Below are 27,563 nucleotides of genomic sequence, written 5' to 3'. Positions count from 1 at the left end.
GGCAAACAACTTCCAAAACAACGGCTTATCTGCAAAACTGGTCAAAACTTTGCAGAAAATGAGATAGTCCCAAGGAATAAATTCCTCGAGACAAAAAGACAAAATTAATTAAAGCAACAACTATGCGCCACCTCCCCGGCAACGGCGCCAAAATTTGACACGTCTGTCGCGTACCTGTCAAAAATAACCAACTGGTTCCAACTAACTAATATAGCTAGGGAAGTCGGGTCGAATCCACAGAGAGGTAGGAATTTGTCGGCTAAATTCAAGTTCGTCTAAGTAACCAAATTGGGGGTTTATAAAATGTGATTTCTAAACTAAGAGAATAAGGAAAAAGGAATAAAGGAAGGAGTTTAACAGATAAAAGAGAAAAGCTAAGACAAACGGTTCACCATAATTATCTGGTTGAGTAATATAGGTCCCAGGTCAATACAATACGGTCCAAGGGGTAGCGAATGTCACCTTTCGGTCCTTAATTCACCCTAAAGTGTAAACAGTTTAACTTTCGCCCTCGCTGCAATACTCTATTGTTCGCTACTAGTCTGCCTCTTCCAACCTTTCGGTCCAGGTCAAGGTCCACTGAGAATAAGGGTCTAATTGCGTCGACTCAATTAGGCAATTACAATTATATGTAGCACTTAAACAACAAAGACGGTACTGGTATTAACCTAGTGAAACGATTACTCTCCCTTCAAATCATGGATCCCCTATAGTCTTAGCATAGGAAATTAGCTACTCATAATTATCGGATTGACAATTGCAATAACTAAATAATTAAAACTAAACATGATGACAGACTATTAAGAGATCGATTGAACAATTAATAAGCAAGAGAGAAAGGAATTAAAAACAGTAAAAATGATTAAGAAATAGATTAGATTAATAATACCGAATCTGAGTGACCAAATGTAGAGAATAGAAATCCAAAGAACAGTAACAAGAGTAGCAGTCGGAAATGTGCGTAGTGAAGTGATAGGAGTAACGTGATGTTCTCCTCAGTCTTATACTGAAAAACTGTCTTAAACCTAATCTATGGACTGATTACAAAAGCCCATTAAAGATTAGGCGGAAATAAACCAAAAGCACTCGAAAACCCCTCGATCGAGGAGAATGATCACTCGATCGAGGGCCAAATCACTCGATCGAGGCAGGACAACCTCTCGATCGAGCACTGCTTGCTGAACTTCCTCGATCGACTCCTTAATCTGGTCGATCGACCAGTCTTGAGTGTATAAAGCATTCGATCGAGCAGTAAAACCACTCGATCGAGCTACATAGGTGCGTCAGCTCTTGAAATTCTTCCTTTACTCAGCTCATGCGTCCTCCAAGTGTAAGATTCCTAAGCTCCGGTTCCTTATCTCCCATGAATGCGTACAATTGGGACAATTAAGGCTCGATTTAGCTCCTCCTCGGTCAATTCCTGCAAATTACAATAAACGGGCCAAAGTAGAATATTCGGGGGTATTTGTAGCCAGATGCTACATAAAAAGCACAGAAATGCGTGTAAAAATGAGGTGAAAACCTTATATAAAAGACACGCATCAGTCTTCTAGACGAGCGGCGGCTCAACGCCTTGCACAACGTCCAGCTATACCAACGACGTATACAACGGGCATTCAACAAGAAGGTCAAACCCAGGAACATACAGGAAGGCGACTTGGTCCTCAAGTAGGTCCGAGCACCACTACCCGTCGATCCGAGGGAAAAATTCAAACCTAACTGGGCCGGGCCATACCTGGTCAAGAAAATACTTTCGGGGGGCGCAGTGAGACTGAGTGACCTAGACGGGGAGGATTTTACAAACCCGACCAACCTAAACCAACTCAAGAAATACTACCCTTGAAACATAGCAACCAACGACCTAAGCCTAGTTCTACAACTACCAACCACCTCAATCCTTTTCAAGTCAAGTTCCTCAACGCGTTCTGATTTGAAATTGCATGTTTTATCGAGTCTAAGTTGCGGCACCTTGCCCGTTTCGAATGTCCTTTGATCTGTCAAAGGCAGCGTCCATTTGCACTAAAACAAAAAAAACCCTGAACTAGGAGCATGGTTTGATTTTACCTTTTCAGGTGGATACGTAGGCAGTCCTTCTTATGCATGAGGGATACAACCACAAAACCCAATAAAAATTTACAAAACATTTCGAACTACGATCATGGTTTGATTACACCTCTTTAGGTGGATACGTAGGCAGTCCTTTCTTACACAAGAAGGATACAACCATCCCCATAATCAAAAAACATCCCCATCATAAAGAAGAAAGGAAAGAACATTCCCTTTCCCCACAAAAAAACACAAAAAAGAAGCCTTTCTCCCTTCCTAGAAAAATCCCACTTTCCTAAGTGCAAATGTTTAGGACGATTCAAACCGAATTGCCTTTACAAAATGGATGGAAGAAATAAGTGTTCACAATTTTCGACACAAGCAATCCTCTTATTTAATTAATGATGGGAGGGATTACAACTTCAACAACAAATAAATCTCGACGAGTCTACAACTTGCCAAAGCTAAGGTGTCGACTAAAACACCTCACATAATAAAACTAGCACAAAATACACAAAACATAGCTAGTACAACATAATAAAAACTCACAACACTAATACAACATAATAATAAAGTGGGTAATGGAGGTCCTCACTCTTCCATTTTACCCTTGCCTTTTCCCTCGGGGTACATCTTCCCCTTATTCTTCTTGTTGGTCCGCCTAGCATGGATTTCCTCCTCGGAACGGATCCTCAACGGATCTAAGACGACGACGGCCTCCGGTCTATTGCAAGACCCCATGTTCGGCCCGAAACGAGCCCATGCACGGCCACTACATTCTTGGGACCCGAGCTTCTCCTCTTTTATGGCCTTATCACATCCGGGCTAGCTCCACCAACACAATCCTCAAAGAAGGCACGGTTGGCCTTTCCAACCTCTCGATACTTCAAGTCGACAACCTCGTCCTTACGAAACTTGGATCTCTCTTCCAAGGACGGAGCTCTTGACCACTTGACATAAGCGGGAGTCACCCATGTCGTGGCAACGGGGTTTGGCACCTCCCATAGCGGCCGAGTGGCCCACCATCTTTCAAAGATCTCCACAAGCTCGGAGTTCGGGAAAACATTCTCTTGGACAAGGGTATCTTGAGCGGGCACCTTTTGTTGACGCCCCATTTGCCTCATGAGCCTTTCGGTATAAATGAAGGAAGCAACCTTCAAACCCACCACAATCAAAGAACGGGGACTAGCACCCGAAGCGGGCAACCCTGTGAAGGACCTCAAGTGCCATTATGGCACCACCCAACGGATATGAGGACCACCCTCCTCCACCAATCTTGCGGCCCAATAAGCCTCGGTGGAAGCAAAGCTATCCGGGTACAACTTCTTACTCATAGTAAGGTGACGGAAGGAATAAGAAGAAGAATCAACCAGAGGCTCTACATACCTTAGCTTCTCCAATAGCCACAGTTGAAGAATCCTTGGGGATCCAAATGAAGGAGCTTCTCCACAAGAGCCTTCCTTGTCCAAAGCTTGGATGATCTCGCTATGCACCAACCATGACGGATCTCTACCGTGCTCCATTTGCTCAACCACATGAACTAGGGTCATGCTACCATAGCATTTTGGCCCCTCCTTTTCAAAGCATCAACAAAGAGGTACACATGGACAAGGCAAAAGGCAAGAGGCCTTCTCCTAGCCACCTCCGAAACATTGGCATCTAATCGGTTCGAAAAGATGTTGATAAGAGCCAACATATCCACGCCATGTGGAGTAAGAAGGAAGTTGACTTGACTCGTCGACAAGCCCAACATTGAATGAAATTTCTCCTTGTAGCATAACCGAGTCGGAGGAAGCACCGGAACACAACCGGGCCACCCACCAATGGCTCCAACTTCTTCGGCTAATGGACAAATTTCACCTTTCGGGAAGACGAAAACATGGTGTTTCGAATCCCAAAACCGATAGCATGCTTCGAGAAATGAGGATTGCACCTTGACTTGACGAAGCACCAACAATTGACCAACTCCCATGCAAATGAGTTGATACTTTTCGGGAGGCGACAAATCCCGGCACCATTGTCGCAACGCATTCTCAAAGGCATCCATGAAATATTTTGTGGAAGAAGAAGAAGAGGTTTTGTAGAGATGTTTTTGTGTTTCGGATGATGAAACAATGAAGCACAAACATCACTATTTATACAAAAACAATCAGCGCGTTTTTCAGAAAAAAAAGGAGAGCTGGCTCCCATCGCCAGGCCGCTCGCGCCTCTTTAGGCCCTCTCCCAGGATTCCCGCTTTGACTTGTCTCTTTTAAGTTGTGTTTTCTCCTGACACCTCAAACCTCCCGGCCAGAACGCTCGCGCCTCTTCGGGATGGTCCAGGACATTTTGTGTTTCCTCACACTCACATTTCCTTGTTTTCGCGCTTTACAAAATCCGACACGGTTTCCATGACGCAGCTTTAAACATACGGATTTTTCTTTCTTTTTTTAAAGGGGGGAAAGACTTGTCGCCCCGATCCGCGATGGATCGTTTCCATGTCACTCGAAATTCCGAAAAATTTTCGGCTTTTTTCGCAATTTTCCCATCAAATAAATACTGAAAATTGATAACACGACGTCAGTTTTCCTCAAAATTTCAAGCACTCACAAATTCGAGTCTTGGTCTCACAAAAATCAAACCAAATACACTCGCAAAAATGTTTTCTAAAATTCATCCCTGACGGTTTGAGTTTGAATTTTTTATCGAGTCACAAATCAATTTCAATAATTCCGACGCAATTTAATTCAAGACAAGAATTAATTGCTCAAATTTCAAAACAATTCCTTTTGGAGTCCAAACGTGACGACTTGTCGCAAATTTTCAAAATTCATTTCAAATTCCAGAATTCAGTTTTAACTTCGAGTCGTCGTGGTTAAATTTTGTTTTCGATCAAATGCTTTTTACGTGTCTACATTTATGCGTACGTGCTACCTGTTGCCTGTTTCTCTACACTGACGATGCAGGAACTAGTGCAAAGCAAAAGGGGAATTGACAGCCGACAACGCTCCTCCGAAACACAACACAAAAAAGCCAAAAATCACAAAATGAACCACAATCCAAAAACACATATATACAAACCGCCTCACGCAAAATGTAAATATGTACAAACAAGAGTCCAAGACACGGACAAGCAAACTACAACTGCTCAGCACCTCCCGTCGGACCAGTCCCGGTCTTAGGAGGAGTCGCCGCCAAGGCAGACACTACCATCTGCTCAGACTCCCTCTCGGAGAACTCTCCAGGGTCTCCTACTCCATCACGACGCGAAGCTCCTCCGCTGCAGCCAACTGAGCCCTGAGAAAGGCAATCTCCGCATCTCGGCTCCGTAGCTCGTCCTCACGACGCCTCAACTCCTGGTCTCGACGGGTGATCCCCAACCCCTGGGCCTCGATCATCGACCTGGCTGTATCCAACTCAGCACGGACCCGAGCAAGCTCCGCCGGATCCGCAGTACCCTGCAAAACACAATACAGATCGTCAGGATCTAAAAACGTGAAATGCAACACAAAATACACAAAAATAGCATGCAAAAAGTACCTGAGAAAGCCGAGCCTCCCTCGCAGCCAGGTCACCAGCAAGCGCCTCCAGCGGTTAGCCATCTGCCACAAAGCCTGATGACTAACTATCGTCACCTACAGCCAAAAAGGTCCTTCAATGCAATGCAAGGCAAAACACGAATGAGGAAAAATGTTCAGGTCAGGAACTCACCCTCAGAACGACCAACCTCCACTCCATGCTAACGTCGGTCACCTCGGCAACCGCAGGCTCTGGTAAGCGCAGCTGTAGCTCCTCACCACCCGGCCCCTGAAAGGTGGTCTCTGCCGGGAAAACTGGGGCCTGAGTCCTCATCAGCATGTCGACTCCCTGCAATTTGGATTCGTATCAGAGATAACAAATCCTCCTATCAGAGGTAATGAAAGTAAAAGAATAGAGGAAAACATACCTCGATCGGGTACCAGCCAAGCCTCGACAACCGAAAGGTGTTATAGTCGACGTCCCGCAGCAACAGCTCCTAACCTCCCTGACCGTGAAGGTGCTCCTCAACCTCGTCAGGAGTCAACTCCTGGAACAACACCCTAGGCGGATCGACCGGTACCATGAAAGTCTCGGTGAGGCACTGACGAGCTAAACGCTCGCCCAAGTACCAAACCGGCTCGATCGCCGTCTCCAAGTACAAACGCTGGGAACTGCGAGGCCGTATACGCTCCCTGACAGCGACCGACACATCCGTGTAGTGCTCCCAAGGCCACCCGACAAACTGCATTCAAAACAAAGCTACTCAGCCGACTGGGAACTTCCTAAGCTACCTAGTCATTCTATCTTTATCTGTTTCTATAAAGACGAAGGAGTAAGGGATAACAACTTACGTCAGCAACTCGAATTTTGTTCACACGACGCTTGCAGTCCTCGTAAGTCGACTTAATCGACTTATTCCGAGCCACCGTCCAACCCCTCACAGCAGGGTAGGCCAAAGGGACACCGCTGGTAGTCCCCGGGCGCAGAGGGGTGAAGTAAGCATACAACCAAGCCTGTAATCAAACACAGCAAACACAAATCAGCCAATCGCTCAAAAATTGCCAAAATCAAAATCAAAATCAAAATCAAACTCAAAAACTACAAAAAAAAAAGGCTCGTACCTCCAAGATGAGGACGGGACCAACAAAAGCAGGGGTACTACCATCCCCCACTGCCTCCGGACGCACCGCTGCATGCATGTACCGGGTAAAACTCGCCAAAGTCGGCGTAACCCAGTCAAGCTAACCCAAAGTGTCAAGGTCAGCAAGGAGGGGAAGCACCTTGGTCGACAAGCGCTCACCCTTGTCACCAAAGTACGTGGCACCAAAGAAGTACCACAACCACAACCACGTCTCCTACGCGTCAGCTCTAGCCTCAGCCTCCGGACTCGCCACTGGCGTCGGAGCAGCACCCGCCACTCTCTCTCTCTCTCTCTCTGAAGTGGTATCTCACATACGAACTCGCGATCAGGTACGGAGTAACGTCAGAAGGCTCAGGCAAAACAGTACCGATCAGACGAGTAACCGCAGGAGAAGACTCCCTCTCCGGTGTCTCTGTAAACTCAACAGGCGTCTCGCCGCAAGAGAGGCCGGATATCATGGCAAAATCTTCTAAGGTCACGCCAACCTCCCCAAAATCCATGTGAAACGACGACGACGTCGTATCCCAGTACCGATCCAACATGGCATGGATCAGACACAGGTTCGACCTAATCGAGGACTTGTGAATATCCCGCCAAGCGGCCACCAACGGCCCAAAAGCCGACCTCTCTATCAACGCCCTCCTCCCGACTCGGAGAACATCGTGAAGACCCAGGCAGGTAGTGAAGCCCGAGAAAGTCCTCATGGTGCCGATCTCCTGAAATCAAAAACAAACAACGTCAGAACACCTATTCAGGTCTGATACTCCAAAGGTGACGAAAGTTCGAACAGGTGACACGACTCACCAAACCCTCGTGAGCACGGTAGGAGATGTGCCTGTCTAGTCAAAGCAACAGCTGGCTACCGTCGAAACCGTCAGCCCAAGCAGGCACCGCCCGCAGGTTCAGCCCCCGCGGGGCTGTAACCCGTCTAGCGTCCCAACTCGCGACGTCAGCATCGTTCTCAACCGTCTCCGACCTCCGTCTCTTCTGACCACGAGACTCAACGTGCCGGATAGAAGGCATCTCAACGATCCTAGCGACGTTCCGTAACGTTCGTCTGGTCGGCCGAGGACGACGCCTCCTCGTAGAAACCCTCCTCCCAGAGGTACCAGCCTCAGACCCAATCTGAGCTCTCTCAACGCCAGTAGCCCCAACAACGGGCTCCCCACGCTCCTCAATGGCCCTCTCGGCCCCAACAGTCTCCTCAGGGGTCCCTCCTCCTCGGAAGCATCCTCCACTATCGCGGCGGGTGCACTAACCGGAGTGCTAACCGGCCCTGTCCCAATCAACTCCTCAAAAGTCGCCGCAAGGAACCCAGCCTGTCCCGAACACTCTCCTACAAACAAAGAACGTCAGCCGAAATTTCGGCATTACGACGGCGTAAAATGGACAAAAAAAATCTGCAAAGCAGAACAAGGGCAATCCCGCCCAAACCCAACCAAACAAAACAATTTACAAAAAACGCACAAAGAACGACTCGCCCGTCTTTTCAAGCAAAAGACGAGTCAAAACAACCACAACAAAAAAAACGGCACCCCAAGACCCATACAAGGTCCGCCAATGAACCAAAATACATTCCCGATACAATGGATTATTTTTCCACGGCTCAAAAAGGCAATTTCTACACCAATTTGAACGCAAACCGGTCAAATTTTCAAAATACGACCACAAAAAGGCAACGTGATTTTATCACGCCTCAGAGCGACCTAAACTACCAATAAAGTCCATTTCAAGGCAAACTGACTCAATTCAAGGCCAAATAGGCGCTTATTTTGTCAGACATAAGACCGTCACAAAAGGCAAAAATTCCAATTTTGCCCACAATACCCAACAAAGGTCCACAATGGCAAATACGGTCTTTCCCGACTACAATGTAACCTAGTGGGACCCATTACCCAAGCAAATAAACTTGGCATTGTGAGATGAGACGGTTTCTCCGCCTCACTCACGTTTTTCGAGCATAGAGAGCGGGAACGGGGACCAAAATGCAAACTAAAAGCACCCCTATACTCCTAAACAGGTTTCTAACCTAATGCAATCATCAATTTCACTCGAAACGGGCTCAATCAAAAACGCCCAAATCGATTTTCTAGGGTAAAATTTTCGCCCTAATTCAATTTAGCTAAAGGACCAACAGATTCAAATGGATTCGAGAGGAAATACATACCTTGAGATGACATTGTTGATAATGGCACGAATGGAAGTAAGCAAAGGTCAAACAATGGCGGATTTTTGTGTTTTGTCGAGGGTTTGAAGATGATATGTGAGAATGGTATGCGAACCATTCTCGCGTCTTTTACAGAAAAATAGGGAAGCTCCCTTGTCTCGCCAGGCTGCTCGCGCCTCAATGGGGCACTCTCTCTTTCAGCGAAATTTTGGGCTTTGGCCCAATTTCAACATAACGAACCTCAAATTTTCAATGACGACATTAAGGACCGTCATTTTTCAAATACAAAAGCAAATAGTGAAAACTCAAAATTCGCTATTTTCAAAAATTTCAAACAAACGGCGATCAAAACTGCCATTTTCACTTCAAAAAATAATAGTGAAAATTCAAATTCACTATTTCTTCAAATTTCGAACGACGGCAATTAAAACCGTCATTTTCAAAATAATAGTGAAAATTCAAATTCACTATTTCTGCAAATTTTCAACGACGGTAATTAAAACCGTCATTTTTCAAAACAAATAGTGAAAATTCAAATTCACTATTTCTCCAAATTTCAAACGGCGGTAATTAAAACCGTCATTTTCAAAATAATAGTTGGAAATCAAATTCCACTATTTTCACCACACATGTCAACGGCAGCAACATAAACCATCATTTTCAAAGTAATAGTGAAAATTCAAAATTCACTATTTCCTTCACATGTCAACGACGGCAACATAAACCGTCACTCCAAACGTAATAGCGAAAATTTAAAATTCGTTATTTCTTTCAAAATTCAAACATACGGCGATTAAAACTGCCACTTCAAATTCAAAAACGAGTAGTGAAGATTCAAAATTCGCTATTCCTTCAAATACCAACAAGGGGGCTTCCTCGCGTAACCCGCTTATTTCAAAAACAATGATAGTGAAATTTAAATTCACTATTTCCACGGCGGCATCTTGAGTCCGCTACTTTCAAAACAAGCCCATCCAACGGGGCTATTCTCACGGTCAATTAACCGCCGCATCATGGCTGGCGAGCCTTACTACGCATCGCGGCTGGCGAGCCCTCCTCAGGTACGCATCATGGCTGGCGAGCCTTACTACGCATCGCGGCTGGCGAGCCCTCCTCATATACGCCTCATGGCTGGCGAGCCTTACAACGCACCGCGGCTGGCGAGCCCTCCTCATATACGCCCCATGGCTGGCGAGCCTTACAACGCACCGCGGCGGGCGAGCCCTCCTCATATACGCCTCATGGCTGGCGAGCCTTACAACGCATCGCGGCTGGCGAGCCCTACTCATATACGCACCATGGCTGGCGAGCCTTACAACGTATCGCAGCTGGCGAGCCCTCCTCATATACGCCCCATGGCTGGCGAGCCTTACTACGCGCTGCGACTGGCGAGCCCTCCTCATATACGCACCATAGCTGGCGAGCCGTTGTCCGCAAACGTGTAAGGACATATCCGAAGATGCCTCTGGTATGACTCCTTCTTATGGCTGGCGAGCCTTTGTACGTAGTCTAACGGACTTTAAACGACCCACACGGACAGTCGACAGACTCTAAACTGTTCCCAACGACAGGACCTTGGCTCGTACCCTCGAGTCGCCTTGGCGTCGCCCTTCACGGCGGCAAGTCCTTGGCCCAAATCCTTTCGAGCCGCCTCGACGTCGCTTGGGTCTCCAGGTTGTAATCTTCGATTGACCTGGGGGCTCTACTTTGACATTCGCTCTATCCAAGCCTCAGTCAAAGTGGGGGCTCTGTAGATACCCGGTATCTGCTGAGACTCCAACAAACACCCGATGATTATCAGACTATAACATGCTTTGGAAACGCGGCGTTTGATCGACAGTTCGTGTACAACTTTACGTCGGAAATCTGAAAACAATTTCGAAAATAAAACATTTCAACCACAAAAAAACAAACCATTCAAAACCTTCAATACTAAGATTTCCCAGATTCATTGGTCCGGTTTCGTGTTCACAATTGAATAGATGTTGTCGTTGGGTCACGTCCGAATCAAAACACAATTTATAACTTCACAAACAACTCTACAATTAGTAAAGAGGCAAGTAAAGGTCGGATCCCAAGGGACGGGAATTGAGATGAGATTTCTAATGGAACTAGTGGTGTCTTAGGGGTGTCACAATTTGGGTTGATGTAGAAGGTCACTAAACTAAATAGCAATGAAAGTAAATAAGCAAGATGAATTAAAAGGGTTGTAAGCAATTGATAAAAAGCACTAGGGTATCATGGAGTCATAGGGGAATCATGGGAATTGATCATACAAACATTTTCTCAAATTATAAGCAAGCAATTATTGTTGTGATGGATTGAGTTGGGTTATATCTTACAATCCTAGGAAAGTTTGGGTCCCGGAGCCGAATCGATTAGATTGTACAACACCTACAAGTCGACTTAATCTTCCCTACTCAACAACATGCATGGTCTAATGAGACTCGAGTTGGTTTATGTCTTACAAGTCTCATTGAAAAGATAGGTGATGGGTAAAAAATGCAAGGATTCATAGGCTCACATTTCATCAAACATAACATGTGCATGAGTTGAGATCAAAACAATCAAGCAAATAAACCATTAAAGCATATTATTTTAAGCATGAATCATTCCCCATGTTGGTTTCCCCTAATTACCCATTAACCCTAGCTAGGTCACTACTCACTCATTATCATGTTGATCATGCTAGCAAGGTTGTCAATCATACCAACAAAAGGAAACATGATGAATAAATGAAAGTAATTAGCAATAATTAAAAAGAGATTAAGAGAATTATACCTACTAATGATTCCAATAATAAAGCAAAGAATAAAAGAAGTACTTGATGCTTGATTGAGAGGTTGTCAATCTCCCAATAATAACCCAAATAATCTTCAATTACCCAAAATAATGGATGAACAAAAGAGAGATTAAGGAAATAAAACTTGTATTAAAACTTGATTAATTGTAGATTACAAAACTAAAGAGAGATTTGATTGATATTAACTACTCTAATTATTGATAAGAAGAACATGCTCTTCTAATTAGACTAATGGGGTATTTATAGTGGAAATTAGGTGGATGCATTAGGGTTAACTAAGGGCTAAACTAGTAATTACACTTTTTAGATTGAGCAGGGAGACGCCGGTATTTTTCGAATGAAGGGCTTCTTTCTTTCAAGCTTGAAGAAGACGAAATTGCGCTGGACTGGAATCCGGGCGTATTGGTGTCGGGACGGGCGGATTGTAGCAGGGGAAGACGGGCGTCTTTGGGAGAATCCGGGCGGATTCTCTGGCTGCTGTCCGGGCGTCTTTGAAGGAAAACGCACAGATTGTGCTTGTGGAGGACGGGCGGATTCAGGGCAGTCCGCTCGGATTGTAGCTCAGCATTGTTTCTTCTTCTTTTCTTCCCTTTTCTTCATAAAATCCTTGGGGATTTCCTCGGGGATGCAAGGATCCTTTCTCGTCATTGCCCAACTACTATAATATGTACAAAGGTCTTCTAATCCATTCACTCCTTGATGCTTGGTCATTGAATTCAATCAATTTAGTCTCGTTTTGCCATGAAAATGCAAGATTCTTACTCCTTTCCTACCAAGGGATCAAAATCTCAAAGAATATGCAAAACAAAGAACTAAAGACAATAAATGACCCAAATATGCACTAAAAAGCATGGGAACAAGGCTAATTCGGGGGCTAAATATGCGCTAATTATGGTCACATCAAATATCCCCAAACCGAACCTTTGCTCGTCCCGAGTAAAGAGGTGACAAAGACTAGGACCATTATTTAAACTAACCTAATAACATAGCCGATATGAGACAATTAGCGGGTCTCACTCCGCCCCTTCAACTCACAACAAGACAGCCATGAGGTAGGATGCCTTCTTGCAAGGCAAGGTGGGTCTTGCCAAAATGGCGACACATCCAAACATTAAGCACACAAAATCAAATAATGGATGCATCTACAAAAGGAATAGCCACTTCCTCATCAAGTGGCGGAGGCAACTAAAAGAGAACAAATTTAAGAGCATATAATCCTTCACAAATACTAGTTCAACAAATTACTAAGGCTAAGAGGATGGCACTAAATCACCTCCAAATGGTGTTAAACTAGACTACTTTCGTCCTCAATTTCCAAATACTTTCGTCAAGAGCGATCGGATGGTGGTGGAATGATAATCCCTATGATGCTAGTAGCATATGACATGACAAGTCTCGAATTCTCAACAAAAGTAAAGGTCATGGATCGTCTCAAGCTCGACAAAGTGGCTTGACAAAAAGGCTTTTTGGGAATGAAATGCTCAAATCGTTATAAACAACGGGTGGATATGACTAGTATTCAAAATTGACCTCATTCAACTTTCACATTTTAAAAATTTAAGATGGGGTTTGTCCCTTCCGGGCTAGTGTCCTTTGCTTTCGCCAATCGCTTATTAGGCAACCGGTTAACCTCTAGACAATAGCTTTTCGGGGTGATAGTCACTCTGTCTCTGGGCGGTTGAATTCACAACCGTGTGGGGGCCCAATTCAATGGATCCCTCTCCAAAGCACATCGAAGTGGTACGCCTCCATCAAAACAACTAAATTTCTCAACATTTCAACATTTCATAACATTTGAGGTTTCCTTAGCAATAAATTACTTCCACATAACAAAATTTTCGAAATGAGCACTTCAAACTAATTGATAGAAAGTATTTTTGGGTTGCCTTACCACAAGGTCAATCAAGGTCACCTAGACAAGTTAACCAAGTCCACATCGCATCACGGGGTTGGATAGGTGACTCACATGCAAACCCTTGACTAGGCTTTGAGTCATGGGTCAAAAGACACTAGTATGACACAATCTAGGGTGTTTTACAACCATTCTAGTAGGCAAAGTCTTAAGTTGAAAAAGTATTTGTAATGGCTTAGTTGCTCTTGTCAAAGTTCTCAATTAGGCATTTTTTCAAAACTTTTTATCTAAATGCAACTATATGCCATGATGCAACTAACATATATACATCCTAATGCAAATGATTCTACCAACTAATATGACATATAAACTAAATGCAAGTCCTAAGTTCACATTGTTATACCGCATCAATTAAAATAAAGCCACATAGTCATTAACATAAAGAGGGAAAAGGAGATTGGAAAGATCATACCATGCGGTCTTCATGATCCTCATGTCTCGGATGTGGCGTAGTCAATCAATGTGAACAAGGATAGAACAAACACAATATATACATGACTACACTACAAAAGAAATAAACATGTTTTTGGGTTTTTTCAATTTTCAAATTTTTATGGTTTTTCGAAATTTTCAATTTTTTTTGGATTTTTGAATAAAAGTTAAGTTAGAATTCCCCATCCCCACACTAATATGGGCATTGTCCTCAATGGCCAAAATTATGGGAAATTATGCAAACATGATGCATGATTTCTACACTAAATGCAAGCTACACTAATCTACACTACATGATGCATGGTTTTTGTTTATGACGGAGAGGATAATTTAGATTACCTCCCGTTGTGTATGCATTGGCTTCCCCAAACGGAGTTAGACATTGTTGCTAATGTCCTAAGGATGGGTGTAGTTTATGCACACACTATGCAATGCATGAAACTAATTTGTCATTTTGGATTTTGAAAGGTGGGAACAATAAAATGAGAACACCTCAATGGGGCCGAGGTGTTAGTCCTCTATGGTGCTAGGACTACTCCAACAATGATCAAGAAAAATAAAATACAAGTTAACAAAACACAAACTTCTTTTCATGAAACTTTGAAATTTAAAGAGGGGAGATGAGAAAACTTCACTTAAACTTAGGTGGGTGCCTCTCGCCCGCTCCACCTAGCTATGAAGTAATCCTCTAGAGGTCGGCATCATCTCCCTCTACATCGCTATCCCATATCTCCTTTGATGCATCACTCATACTTGGGTCCATGAACTCGTCCTCTTCACTTTCAAGCTCCACCGTGTCTCCTCCACAAAAATTGTTGCTTCCCTCCTCTTGTCTTCCGTTTTCCCCTTCATTAGCCCTCTCCGAATTGGGGAAAAGCAAATCCAATTGAGCCCATGAGGGAAATGCTCCTTCCTCACTAATCCGTCCTCTTCGAACCATCTCGTGATATTGAGGATAGAGTGCATAGTAGATATCCACGTTGGTTTCGTATTGGCGGAAGTGCAAATCTTGTAAAATTCCCGTGACAAAGTCATCACGGGGGAGGATGAAGGGGTTAGGATGGTTGTACGGTTGGTAAGGAAATGGGTAGGGAGGCACTTTGATCTTCTCATCTTGAGTTTGTTGTTCTTGTTGTTGTGGTGGTGGATTTGGAGGTGGTGGTGCTTGCCTTGTTTGACTCGGGATGAGGTAGGATGGAATTGGAGCTAAAGGTCCTCTTCTTGGGGAGATACGTGGTAGGTCGGCCATTGGAAGATAAATCGGATCGCTTCCTTTCGTTAACCACTTGATCCGCTTATGGACCCCCTCAAGGGTTATCCAATGGTGATGAATAAGAAGAAGATCTTCGTTTATCCTTGTGTTTCCCAAAAGAGGAGCATACTCATTATTCTCATTGAATCTCGGGTTGAAATGCTTTGCAAGCCTAGTAATGAGTCCTCCATTCACAATGTGTTTCATTCCATCATCGTCACCATTTCTAAACTTTGCCCATTTTTCTAGTAGTACTAGAGGTGCATTGAAGTGGTACGCACTTCTTCCTTGAATATTGAGGTAGGATTCCATAAACATAAGGTCAAGTTGATTCACTATGGCCGGATCTCGGCGGGCAAGTAGATTGCCCGAAAGGAATCGATAAGTAAGCCTCAAGATCGGATTTTGGATATGAAAAGCGAGACATTCCTTGGTGTGTATGAAATCCCGGCCGGTCATGGCCCTCCACAAAGGTTCAACACTATACTTCTTTGGCTTCGATGTTCGGGTAGGCGAAACATCGAGACCGAGTACATTTGCGAATTCTACAAGGGTCATCATTCTTGGGACATTTTCCAACCTAAACTCTATGCATATTGTTTTGTTCAAGGTTGTAATCTTCAAAAAGCTCAAAAATTCAAGCACAAGAGATCGATAAGTTTGTTCATACATGCGAAAAAGGGTTGAGAGACCAAATACTTCAAAGAGAGCTTCCACTTGGTGATAAATCCCAAGTTTCCTCAAGGTAGCATGACATAAAAACTTAGTGGGAAGAATATTCTTACTTAGAAGCCGGTGGAAAACTAATCTTTGCACATCATTGACAAATTCCACATTTGAGAAGTCATCAAGCTTTGTAAGATCTACAATCTCTTCATGTTCCCTTCTTAATGTGTTGACATGGGAGGTAGAAGAACTTCCCCTCATCCTTGGTCTCCTCCTATTCCTAAAAGAGGATCTCATTGGTGCCATTCCTTGATTATAGAGCTGGATTCTTTTGATTTGTGAAGGAATAAAGATGTTCCTTGTTGATTGAGTGTTGCCTTTGGAAACCCTAGAAAATTGGGGCTTTTTGATTTTGTGGGGTTTAAGAGTGATTTGGATAAGCTTAGGAGTCATAAGGAGGTGGGTTTTATAATGCAAGTGGAAGGAAGGGTGATGTGTCACTAAATGTGTGGTGGGGTGTAATTTTAATTAAGAAAAGACGGGTCAAATCGACGTGGGAAGACGGGCGGATTCGAGCAGAAGACGCTCGGATTCTGGCTTCTCGGGCCGGGCGGATTCTGGGTAAGACGTCCGGATTCTGTCACAGCTAAATTTCCAAAAATATAACGCCACAAAGACGGGTGTCCCGAGCATGAGACGCTCGAATTCTTTTCTATCGGGACGGGCATCTTCTTCTGAAGACGGGCGGATTCCCTTCCAGGGATTTTTCTTGAAATGCACAGGTAGAAAGACGGGCGTCTTTCTGCAAAGCCGGCCGGATTCTTCAGGACGGGCGTTTTCCCTTCAGGGACGCTCGGATTCTCCTTCAGTCCGAAAATCTTCAAATTCTCAGCTTGGCAGGACGGACGGATTCTCCTCAAGACGCCCGGATTCTGGCAAGACGGCCGGATTCCAGGGAACACGCACGTGATCGAGCTGTGAATTCTTCCTTTGACTTTCTTTCCTCTCTTAGATGCTTCCCCACACTTGAAAATTGGTTCCTTCCTTCATAAAAATTTGTTAGTGACCCTCCCTCACTTACTCTCATGAAAAGAGCTCATGCTTATTATTAAAACAAATGCAATAAAATTATAAATACAAGTTAGAGGGTTAGTATATTTACAAGTGGTGGTTTAGGGAGGACTCCACCAAACTCTCCCTTTGATGGTTCTTTCAAGGATGAGAAGGGCCGAGGTAGGTGACCTCGACCTCTCCAATAAACGCTCCTTCATAGTATGGCTTCAATCTTTGACCATTGACTTTGAACTTGCTTCCATCTTCCGCCTTGAGTTCAAAATCTCCATATCTTCCAACTTCGGTTATCACATAGGGACCCATCCATCTAGAGTTCAACTTTCCCGGAAAAAGTCGGTAGCGGGAATTGAATAGAAGGACTTTGTCCCCTTTGTGCAAGGCCTTTTGTCTAATTCTCTTGTCATGGAGTAATTTCGTTCTTTCTTTGTAAATTTTTGCGTTCTCATAGGATTGTAGTCGGAATTCCTCCAACTCTTGAATTTGAATCATCCTCTTTTGACCGCTCAATTTGTGATCAAGATTAAGCGTTCGGATTGCCCAAAAAGCTTTGTACTCCAATTCGATTGGCAAATGACATGCTTTTCCATAGACAAGCTTGTAAGGGGAGGCTCATATGGGAGTCTTATAGGCCGTCCTATAAGCCCAAAGAGCATCATCAAGCTTTGTGCTCCAATCTTTCCGAGTCTTGTTCACAAATTTCTCAAGGATTTGTTTGATCTCTCTATTTGAAACTTCAACTTGACCGCTTGTTTGAGGATGATATCCCAAGCCGGTTCTATGTTGAACACCATATTTGGTCAAAAGAGATGCAAGTTTCTTCTCATGGAAATGCGTTCCTCCATCACTAATGATCGCTCTAGGAACTCCAAATCTTGGGAAGATTATATTCTTGAAGAGCTTGGTGACCGTTTTTGCATCATCATTTGGAGTGGCAATTGCCTCCACCCACTTTGAGACGTAGTCTACGGCCACAAGGATGTACTTATTCCCATTGGATGTCACAAAGGGACCTTGGTAGTCGATTCCCCAAACATCGAAGATCTCCACCTCTAGAATGCCCTTTTGTGGCATTTCGTTCCTCCAAGAGATATTCCCCGTTCTCTGACAAGCATCGCAATGAATGATGAATTCTCTTGTGTCTTGAAATATTGTAGGCCAATAGAAGCCCGATTGAAGAATTTTTGCAACGGTCCTCCTTGCTCCATGGTGCCCACCGTAGGGTGATGAATGACATCTTTCCAAGATTCCTTACTTAGACTTCCCATTGAGGGATGCATCTCCGGTAGAGCCCATCACTACACTCCTTGTAGAGGTTTGGGTCATCCCAAAAGTACCTCTTCACTTCGAATATGAATCTCTTCCTTTAGTTGTGGTTCAAATTTGGAGGGAGTACTTTTCCAATAATATAGTTGGCATAATCGGCAAACCACGGGGTGCCTTTCAAGTTGTGTTTGAATGGCCATCAAAATATCGTCGGGAAATGAGTCATTGATCGGGGTTTCTCCATTTTCATCATGAAACCGGATCCTTGACAAATGGTCCGCCACTACATTCTCGGCTCCTTTCTTGTCTCTTATTTCTAAGTCAAATTCTTGAAGAAGCAAAATCCATCTCAACAATCTTGGTTTTGCCTCCTTCTTTATCAAGAGGTGTCGGAGAGCACGGTGATCCGAAAATACAATCACTTTGGATCCAAGCAAGTAGGAACGGAATTTGTCCAAAGCATAGACAATGGCAAGAAGCTCCTTCTTGGTGGTATCATAATTCACTTGGGAAGGATCAAGAGTCTTGCTTATTTAATAGATGGCGTGAAGAGCTCTCCCAACCCGTTGGCCAAGAACCGCTCCAACGGCGTAGTTGCTAGCATCACACATAATCTCGAATGGTAATTCCCAATTTGGAGGTTGGATGATCGGTGCCGAGATTAGTGCTTCCTTGATTCTATTAAAGGCTTCAACACACTCATCAGTGAATTGGAATTGGGCATCTTTAAGCAAAAATTGAGTGAGGGGTTTCGCTATTTTTGAAAAATCCTTTATGAAACGGCGATAGAAACCCGCGTGACCGAGAAAACTTCTCACCCCTCTAACATTCACGGGAGGTGGGAGTTTCTCTATCACCTCAACTTTAGCTTTATCGACCTCGATGCCCTTTTCCGAAATCAAATGACCCAAAACAATTCCTTCATTGACCATGAAGTGACACTTTTCCCAATTTAAAACAAGACTAACATCTTCACATTTTTGCAATACAAGAGAAAGATTATGCAAACATGAGTCAAAGTCCTTTCCATAAACACTAAAATCATCCATAAAAACTTCTATTATGGTCTCTAAGTAATCGGAGAAGACACTCATCATGCATCTTTGGAAAGTGGCGGGGGCATTACATAAACCAAAAGGCATCCTCCTATATGCAAAAGTACCATAAGGGCATGTGAAGGTGGTCTTATGTTGGTCATCCGGGTGTATAGGGATTTGGAAGAATCCCGAATACCCGTCAAGGTAACAAAAGAATTTGTTGGAGGCTAACCTCTCAAGCATTTGGTCAATGAATGGTAGGGGGAAATGATCCTTTCTTGTTGCGGAGTTTAATTTTCGATAGTCAATGCACATACGCCAACCGGTGATCATTCTTGTGGGTATTAGTTCATTCTTTTCATTTGTCACTACCGTGGTACCTCCTTTCTTAGGTACCACTTGGACGGGACTAACCCACAAAGAGTCTGATATGGGATATATGATTCCCGCATCAAGTAATTTCATAACTTCTCCTTTGACAACTTTTTGCATGTGGGGGTTCAATCTTCTTTGGGGTTGAATGGTAGGTCTATGGTCTTCCTCTAGATGAATTCTATGCATGCAAAAGTTGGGACTTATCCCCTTAAGGTCATCTAGACTATAACCTATAGCCTTTTCATGTTGTTTCAACACATCAAGCAATTTTACCAATTGGTTCTCATCAAGTCTATCATTAACAATCACGGGTTTGGTCTTTGATTCATCAAGGTAAGCATATTTTAAATTTGGGGGAAGGGGTTTTAAAGTAGGAGTTTGTACCTCACTTTCCTTCTTTGGAGTTTCATTGAGAATTTGCTCCATCTCCATTAGACATTCCATTCTCATAGCATATTCAACTTGTTCTTCATTCTCATCAACCTCATCATATTCAATTTCCATGATGGGTTCCTCTTGATCTTGAGCTTGTAAAATATCTTCTAGGATGGATTGCTCATCTTCTATGGGTTGACATGCTTCCACAAGGATGTTATGCACTAATACGGATTGTGCATGAATAAGTTCTTTGTTAGCTAGAGCGGCCTCAAAAAGATCCACCTCCAATTCCCAATACATATTTTTAGCCTCACTTGCTTCCAAGGCTTCCAATGCTTGCATGGGATCTTTGAAGAAAGGTATACTTAAGTGGTCCTCTACAAAACAATCTATAAGGTCCATCTTGCAAAATATCAAACAACTTGAAAACAATTAGAATAAACTTTGAGGAGTTTTACTTCCCCAAGGCAAAGAAAGACACAACTAATAACAATGTAAGAAAATCTAAATCAAGTTAACACCGTCCCCGGCAATGGCGCCATTTTTTATGTCGGCAACGTGTTCACAATTGAATAGATGTTGTCGTGGGTCACGTCCGAATCAAAACACAATTTATAATTTCACAAACAACTCTACAATTAGTAAAGAGGCAAGTAAAGGTCGGATCCCAAGGGACGGGAATTGAGATGAGATTTCTAATGGAACTAGTGGTGTCTTAGGGGTGTCACAATTTGGGTTGATGTAGAAGGTCACTAAACTAAATAGCAATGAAAGTAAATAAGCAAGATGAATTAAAAGGATTGTAAACAATTGATAAAAAGCACTAGGGTATCATGGGGTCATAGGGGAATCATGGGAATTGATCATACAAACATGTTCTCAAATTATAAGCAAGCAATTATTGTTGTGATGGATTGAGTTGGGTTATATCTTACAATCCTAGGAAAGTTTGGGTCCCGGAGCCGAATCAATTAGATTGTACAACACCTACAAGTCGACTTAATCTTCCCTACTCAACAACATGCATGGTCTAATGAGACTCGAGTTGGTTTATGTCTTACAAGTCTCATTGAAAAGATAGGTGATGGGTAAAAAATGCAAGGATTCATAGGCTCACATTTCATCAAACATAACATGTGCATGAGTTGAGATCAAAACAAGCAAGCAAATAAACCATTAAAGCATATTAGTTTAAGCATGAATCATTCCCCATGTTGGTTTCCCCTAATTACCCATTAACCCTAGCTAGGTCACTACTCACTCATTATCATGTTGATCATGCTAGCAAGGTTGTCAATCATACCAACAAAAGGAAACATGATGAATAAATGAAAGTAATTAGCAATAATTAAAAAGGGATTAAGAGAATTATACCTACTAATGATTCCAATAATAAAGCAAAGAATAAAAGAAGTACTTGATGCTTGATTGAGAGGTTGTCAATCTCCCAATAATAACCCAAATAATATTCAATTACCCAAAATAAAGGATGAACAAAAGAGAGATTAAGGAAATAAAACTTGTATTAAAACTTGATTAATTGTAGATTACAAAACTAAAGAGAGATTTGATTGATATTAACTACTCTAATTATTGATAAGAAGAACATGCTCTTCTAATTAGACTAATGGGGTATTTATAGTGGAAATTAGGTGGATGCATTAGGGTTAACTAAGGGCTAAACTAGTAATTACACTTTTTAGATTGAGCAGGGAGACGCCGGTATTTTTCGAAGGAAGGGCTTCTTTCTTTCAAGCTTGAAGAAGACGAAATTGCGCTGGACCGGAATCCGGGCGTATTGGTGTCGGGACGGGTGGATTGTAGCAGGGGAAGACGGGCGTCTTTGGGAGAATCCGGGCGGATTCTCTGGCTGCTGCCCGGGCGTCTTTGGAGGAAAACGCACGGATTGTGCTTGTGGAGGACGGGCGGATTCAGGGCAATCCGCTCGGATTGTAGCTCAGCATTGTTTCTTCTTCTTTTCTTCCCTTTTCTTCATAAAATCCTTGGGGATTTCCTCGGGGATGCAAGGATCCTTTCTCGTCATTGCCCAACTACTATAATATGTACAAAGGCTTTCTAATCTTGTCACTCCTTGATGCTTGGTCATTGAATTCAATCAATTTAGTCTCGTTTTGCCATGAAAATGCAAGATTCTTACTCTTTTCCTACCAAGGGATCAAAATCTCAAAGAATATGCAAAACAAAGAACTAAAGACAATAAATAACCCAAATATGCACTAAAAAGCATGGGAACAAGGCTAATTCGGGGGCTAAATATGCGCTAATTATGGTCACATCATTCATGAATGGTCAACTACCAAACATGTGACTACAAATCCTAGGATAGAACAAATCATGATTGCACTTGTGTGAAAGTGATAGGACAACTCGAAGACCCGTGACGTGGCTCGCGCCTCTTTGAGCAGCCCACGTGGCCACGTCGCTCAAAACTCACACAACCACTCATTTTCCTATAAATACCCCTCAAATGCCCCCATTTGAGAACTTACGCGAGTGTCCGCCCCCTCTTTTCTCCCTTAAAATTCTCGACTCGACTTCTTAAGTCACAATCCAACGCGTATTTACGACCTACCGATCGTAAGTACAAGCCTTACACATTGTTTGGTACCGTCATCGTGCATTAAATCACTTGACCGACCACTTCGACCACTACACCATCACTAAACTTAATAAAACACTCTTTTTACTTACTAAAACGGTTTTAAACCGAGTCTTTTCCGACCAAACGAGTTGTTACACTTACGTCGGTTTCTCGCCATAACCAAGCATGTAAGTATGAGGGTGTAAAAATCCTTCTTTTATCATGTCTTTACTTATTTCATGACTATAAAATGCTAAATCATGCATAACACGATCCAAAACATGGGATAGACGAGCCAAAACTGAGTTTTGGCTTGAGACAGAAGCCCCTTGTTATGCAGGGAGGCTCGCGCCTCAATGGGGTGTCCAGGTCAGAACTCAACCGTGTTTGTTCTCGTCTTTCCTCATTATTTTATTTTCATATTTGTAATCGGTTTTTACCACTTCAAATATTTTCAAAACCTTTTTATTTCATTTTTACAAGTTTTAACCATAAAACATTTTTCACCCTTGGTTCTTAATACCATGACGGTTTAATCCGTGTTTCGGTGATAATATTTGGTTAATTACATTTAAAGGTATTTTAAAGCCTTTTATTTCATTTCTTTACATTTTCAAAACAAACATATTAGTCACCAACATAAAGTCATCCTTAGTTCAACATACCATGCCGGATTTTAACCCGGGTACGATGATGAGTATCGACTAATTATATTCAAATGAACTTAAAACAATTAGTTCATGATCATTCTCAAAACTATACATGTCTAGTCGAACCCGACACCGAGTATCATCAAAATAATGATGATTATTCGAGTCTCGTTCCTCAAATCAACAAGTGCGGTCTAAACGACCCTTTCAAACCAAATCGGGTCAAATACCCATTCTTCAATACGTTTTATAAACGTTTTTCAAATGTTCAGAGCACGTCATATATTCGTTAACTGACCCGCGCCTAAACAGGCCTTTTCTTTCCTATTTTCAAAACCAGGGGAGACCCCTTTACACCGCCGGCAGGCTCGCGCCTCATGTGGCCGCCTGGTGCAGGGTCTGTTCCCCTTTCAACATTAGTCTAGGACGATCCCGACTCCGGCTAACCCGGATATAGGACGGATCAGATGACTATTTGTTCATTCAAGAATCATATTTGCAAAACGCCTTACTAAGACAAATGGATCACGTTATGCACCATAAACCTAATACGGTGAATGGATGTTTAATTTCCGTCTTGCATGCAAATCAACCATAAATCCAACTTGACATCTTATACTTGATACTTGGATTAAATCAACCGACTTAGAAAGCTCTCACATGTTAGGTTTAAATTATTGGATGCGCATTCATGTATTTAAACCGTTTTATCAACTTTTGCATTCAACCAACCAAGATCGATCAGTAGAGGCCGCTACCGCGGGCGGGATTGGGTGTCTGATTAAAGGGCTTCCCAATACGTACCTTCACCTCATACTTAAAAATTTTGGATAGTGGACGACCTTATCCAGGGCGTACGAGAGTCATTCTAGAGATAGGATGCTAAAGAGGGACGATTCCTTATCTTTAGTACCTATGTCAAACCCTGTTTTGTGCTTCGTTTGACCGAGGTATAAAGTGCATTCGAACGGGTTCCAAGCATCCCACAAATGCTTGGTGGCGATTCCGAACATCTCTAATCGTTTCGAGACCCTTACCGAGACGAAACCGACCGATCTAAAACGATCCGGTCGAAAGCATTTTTACGCCGCCGAGCGTGGCTTTCAAAAAGACCGCTATACGTCCAACAGATCGGCTTGGCGTGTAGGTGGCTGTGTCCACAATGACGAGTTTAGTGATTAAAAACCATTAAATAATGAATAAAATACAACTCATGGTTACTATACTCATCTAACTAACTATACTCGTTTTATGACTCATCAAGCTCTTCCCGTCTCCCGCATACTATCCAAACCATTTGTACCTAACCTGCTCCCTGTACGACCAAAGGATATCATATGGATCGACACAAGCCACCCCAAAAGAGATAGGTGACAAATACACAGACACAACAAACGTCAGTTTCAATAAACAAATAAAGTGCGACACGACTCAAGTGTGTGAATATGCAACATGACTACTAATATGAATAAACCACTATCAACAACCACCACCACAGTATCGGGACACGCCCAGACATACCGACAACCACACTGGTACCGGGACACGCCCCAGACATACCGACAATCACATTGGTACCGGGACACACCTAGCCGTACAGGGTCCGGAAGCCAACCGGACCCCTTAACAAACGTCGTGTCTCAACCACACGCGTCCCTCCAAACTCAAGTCATTAATGTGCACATCCCTCTTGGAGTGGGAAGGTTCAAGAGGCGACTCAAGCGTAAGACGGTCTCTCAACCGTCTCACGTCTCCTCAACAACAAGAATCACCACCAACAATTATCAACCATCACAAATCGTTAAATGCATCACAATATGCCAATATGCTCGTCTCATAATGATTATGCATAACTCTCACCAATTAATTACCTTTTTCTCAAACATCATGAATACCAATTAACCACATGATACAATACAATCTCAACAACATAAAAGACTCACCAAAATCCTCAACATTTCCATATAGTACAAATCTGACTCTTAATATGCACATGATGGAAAAGACATGAAATATGCACACACATTATCGAAACCGAGTAGAATTAACCTACCTTTTAGCATACTCCATAAGCTAATCCAAGACAACAAGAATCCATCTCATAACACAGTCTCATCCTACAATAATTACATAACAACTATCATAATATATCCTAATCTATTATAAAATATAAAATCCCTTATTATTACCCTCTAATTACCTATAAACACATACTAACTGCTAATTAATCAACCCAATTGAAAAACCCCAAAAGTTAGGGTTCATAAGACTAGAAAAGGGTAGATCTTAACTTACAAATCAAGAGAAGGGAAGGAGGAAGGTGAGCAATCCACTAAACCAAGCTTGAATCCCATAATATGGTGTTTGTGAGGGTTTTAGAAAGAAGGGAGAGAGTTTGGAGAGATAAGGAGAAAGGTGAAAATGATTTTAGGGTTAGGGGAGAAAGAGATTAAATCCCGTGTTCTAAAAACAGCGGCACTCGATCGAGTGGCGAGTCCACTCGGTTGAGTGTCGCTCACTCGGTCGAGTGCGGGTCCACTCGGTCGAGTGAACCTCACTCGGTCGAGTGCGACACAGCTCTCAGCAATGACCAGCTTTTGTAAACAGTCGTATTTCACTCGTTTCTTGGTCATTTTGGTCGTGTGACCTACCGCTGGAATCGTAAGAGAACAAGCTATCACCTCCAATTGGAATCACATCAATTTCATGTCTAGATATTTTAAGTTATGACAGTTTTAAGGCGACCCTTATATAAGCGGACATTATAACAACTCCACTAAGTCTAGTATTGGTTATACTCGGTCCACTCAGTCGAGTGAACGCCTTAGAAACTACGAGGTATTACAACATCCCCTTCTTAGAAGCTCCTGAAGCCAATTCTCTTCCCTCCTATCCATTTTCCTTCTATCCAAACCTCGAAATCTCATTTTCAGTTCTTTTGTAATCATTCTAGCGAGCTTATTTGGCCGGATAAGAACTGATTCAAACTTGCTTCGATTTCTTTAATGCCAAATATGTTATATGCATGCGTTTAGAGCACCATCAAGAACACCCATTTGTACCTGTGATCCAATCCATCCCAGGCGCCAAGAAATCAGGTTATTGATAGGAAAGGCTATTCCAATCCAAGCTCCAACATGAGAGATAGTACTTCTGCTATAAAGGCATTCGAAGAATAAATGCTCCATGGTTTTAGATGACCTTCCAAAAATACAACAGGTATAATCATCAAAAATCCACAAATTGTATAGTTTACCTTTCCTGTTCATAGTCCCATGGTGATAGATCCAGGCTAAAAAGCCATGTTTTGGTATAGTCTAAGTATTCCAAACGAATTTAAACCATGGAACTTCATGCGTCTTGATTTGAAGAAAATCATATCCCTTAGCTATAGATTGAGTGTCCATGTCTGTTGTTGATAGGACTGATTGAATTCCATCTTGACTTGACAGATTTTCCTCCAATACCAAAAGGAATTAGTACTTGGAGAATAATCTTGCCAATTTGACCCCTTGAGGTAAATGTGATTAACCCATTTGACCCATAATAGGTCAGTTTTAGTGTAAGTCCACCAGACCAGTTTACCAACCGCTGCTTTGTTCCACAAAATGTCCTGCTTAAGTCCAAGACACCCCCCCCCCCCCTCCCCCCTTTTCTTTAGTCTGCACACTTTTTCCCAAGCAACCAGAGGAGATCTCATGAATTCTTCGCCCCCATCCCATAGGAAATTTCTACAAATTTGTTCAATTCTTGTAATAATCCCATTAGGTAAAATAAACATTTGAGCCCAATAATTGTGTAGGATTTTTAGAACTGACCTGACTAGAACCAACCTTCCTGCATATGACAGTTTTCTGGCTCATAGAGTTCTAATTCTAGTCACAATCTTATCAATGAAAGGGTTGCAGTCCTGAGCATTAAGTCTGGTAGTCTTGATGGGAATCCCTAGATATCTGAAAGAAAGTCTGCCTTCAACTAATCCATATACCTATAAGAAATCAGACCTTGGTACTTTAGGATGATAATCCACTATATACTAAGAGAACAAAAATTCTCAAATGTTTTTCCCTCCAAAAGGAATATCATTAAATAATGAAACATGCAAAACTTTCTTTCAATAAATTATCATCTTTTCAATAAGCTATTTGTAAATACCCGGTATCTGTAGAATCACAACAAACACAAGATTATTATCGAGCTACAAGCAACATGTCTTAGAATCGCAATTGTAACACCCTCATATACCAAAGTGCCTTACCAAGGACCA

General features: G+C 42.7%; 1 protein-coding gene across 1 annotated transcript in view; it reads left to right on the top strand.

Annotated features, from left to right (window-relative positions):
* Positions 1-1,087: 1,087 nt before the first annotated feature.
* LOC141647498 (putative small nuclear ribonucleoprotein G) overlaps positions 1,088-27,563 on the top strand; it is an 85,807-nt gene continuing 59,331 nt past the window's right edge. Inside the window, exon 1 of the mRNA XM_074455712.1 lies at positions 1,088-1,099. The gene's annotated coding sequence lies outside the window, so the exon portion shown is untranslated. The remainder of the gene's footprint in view (positions 1,100-27,563) is intronic.

This window comes from Silene latifolia, chromosome 3, assembly GCF_048544455.1.
Source record: "Silene latifolia isolate original U9 population chromosome 3, ASM4854445v1, whole genome shotgun sequence".
Lineage (NCBI taxonomy): Eukaryota > Viridiplantae > Streptophyta > Magnoliopsida > Caryophyllales > Caryophyllaceae > Silene > Silene latifolia.
This window is presented reverse-complemented; position numbering and strand designations above follow the sequence as displayed.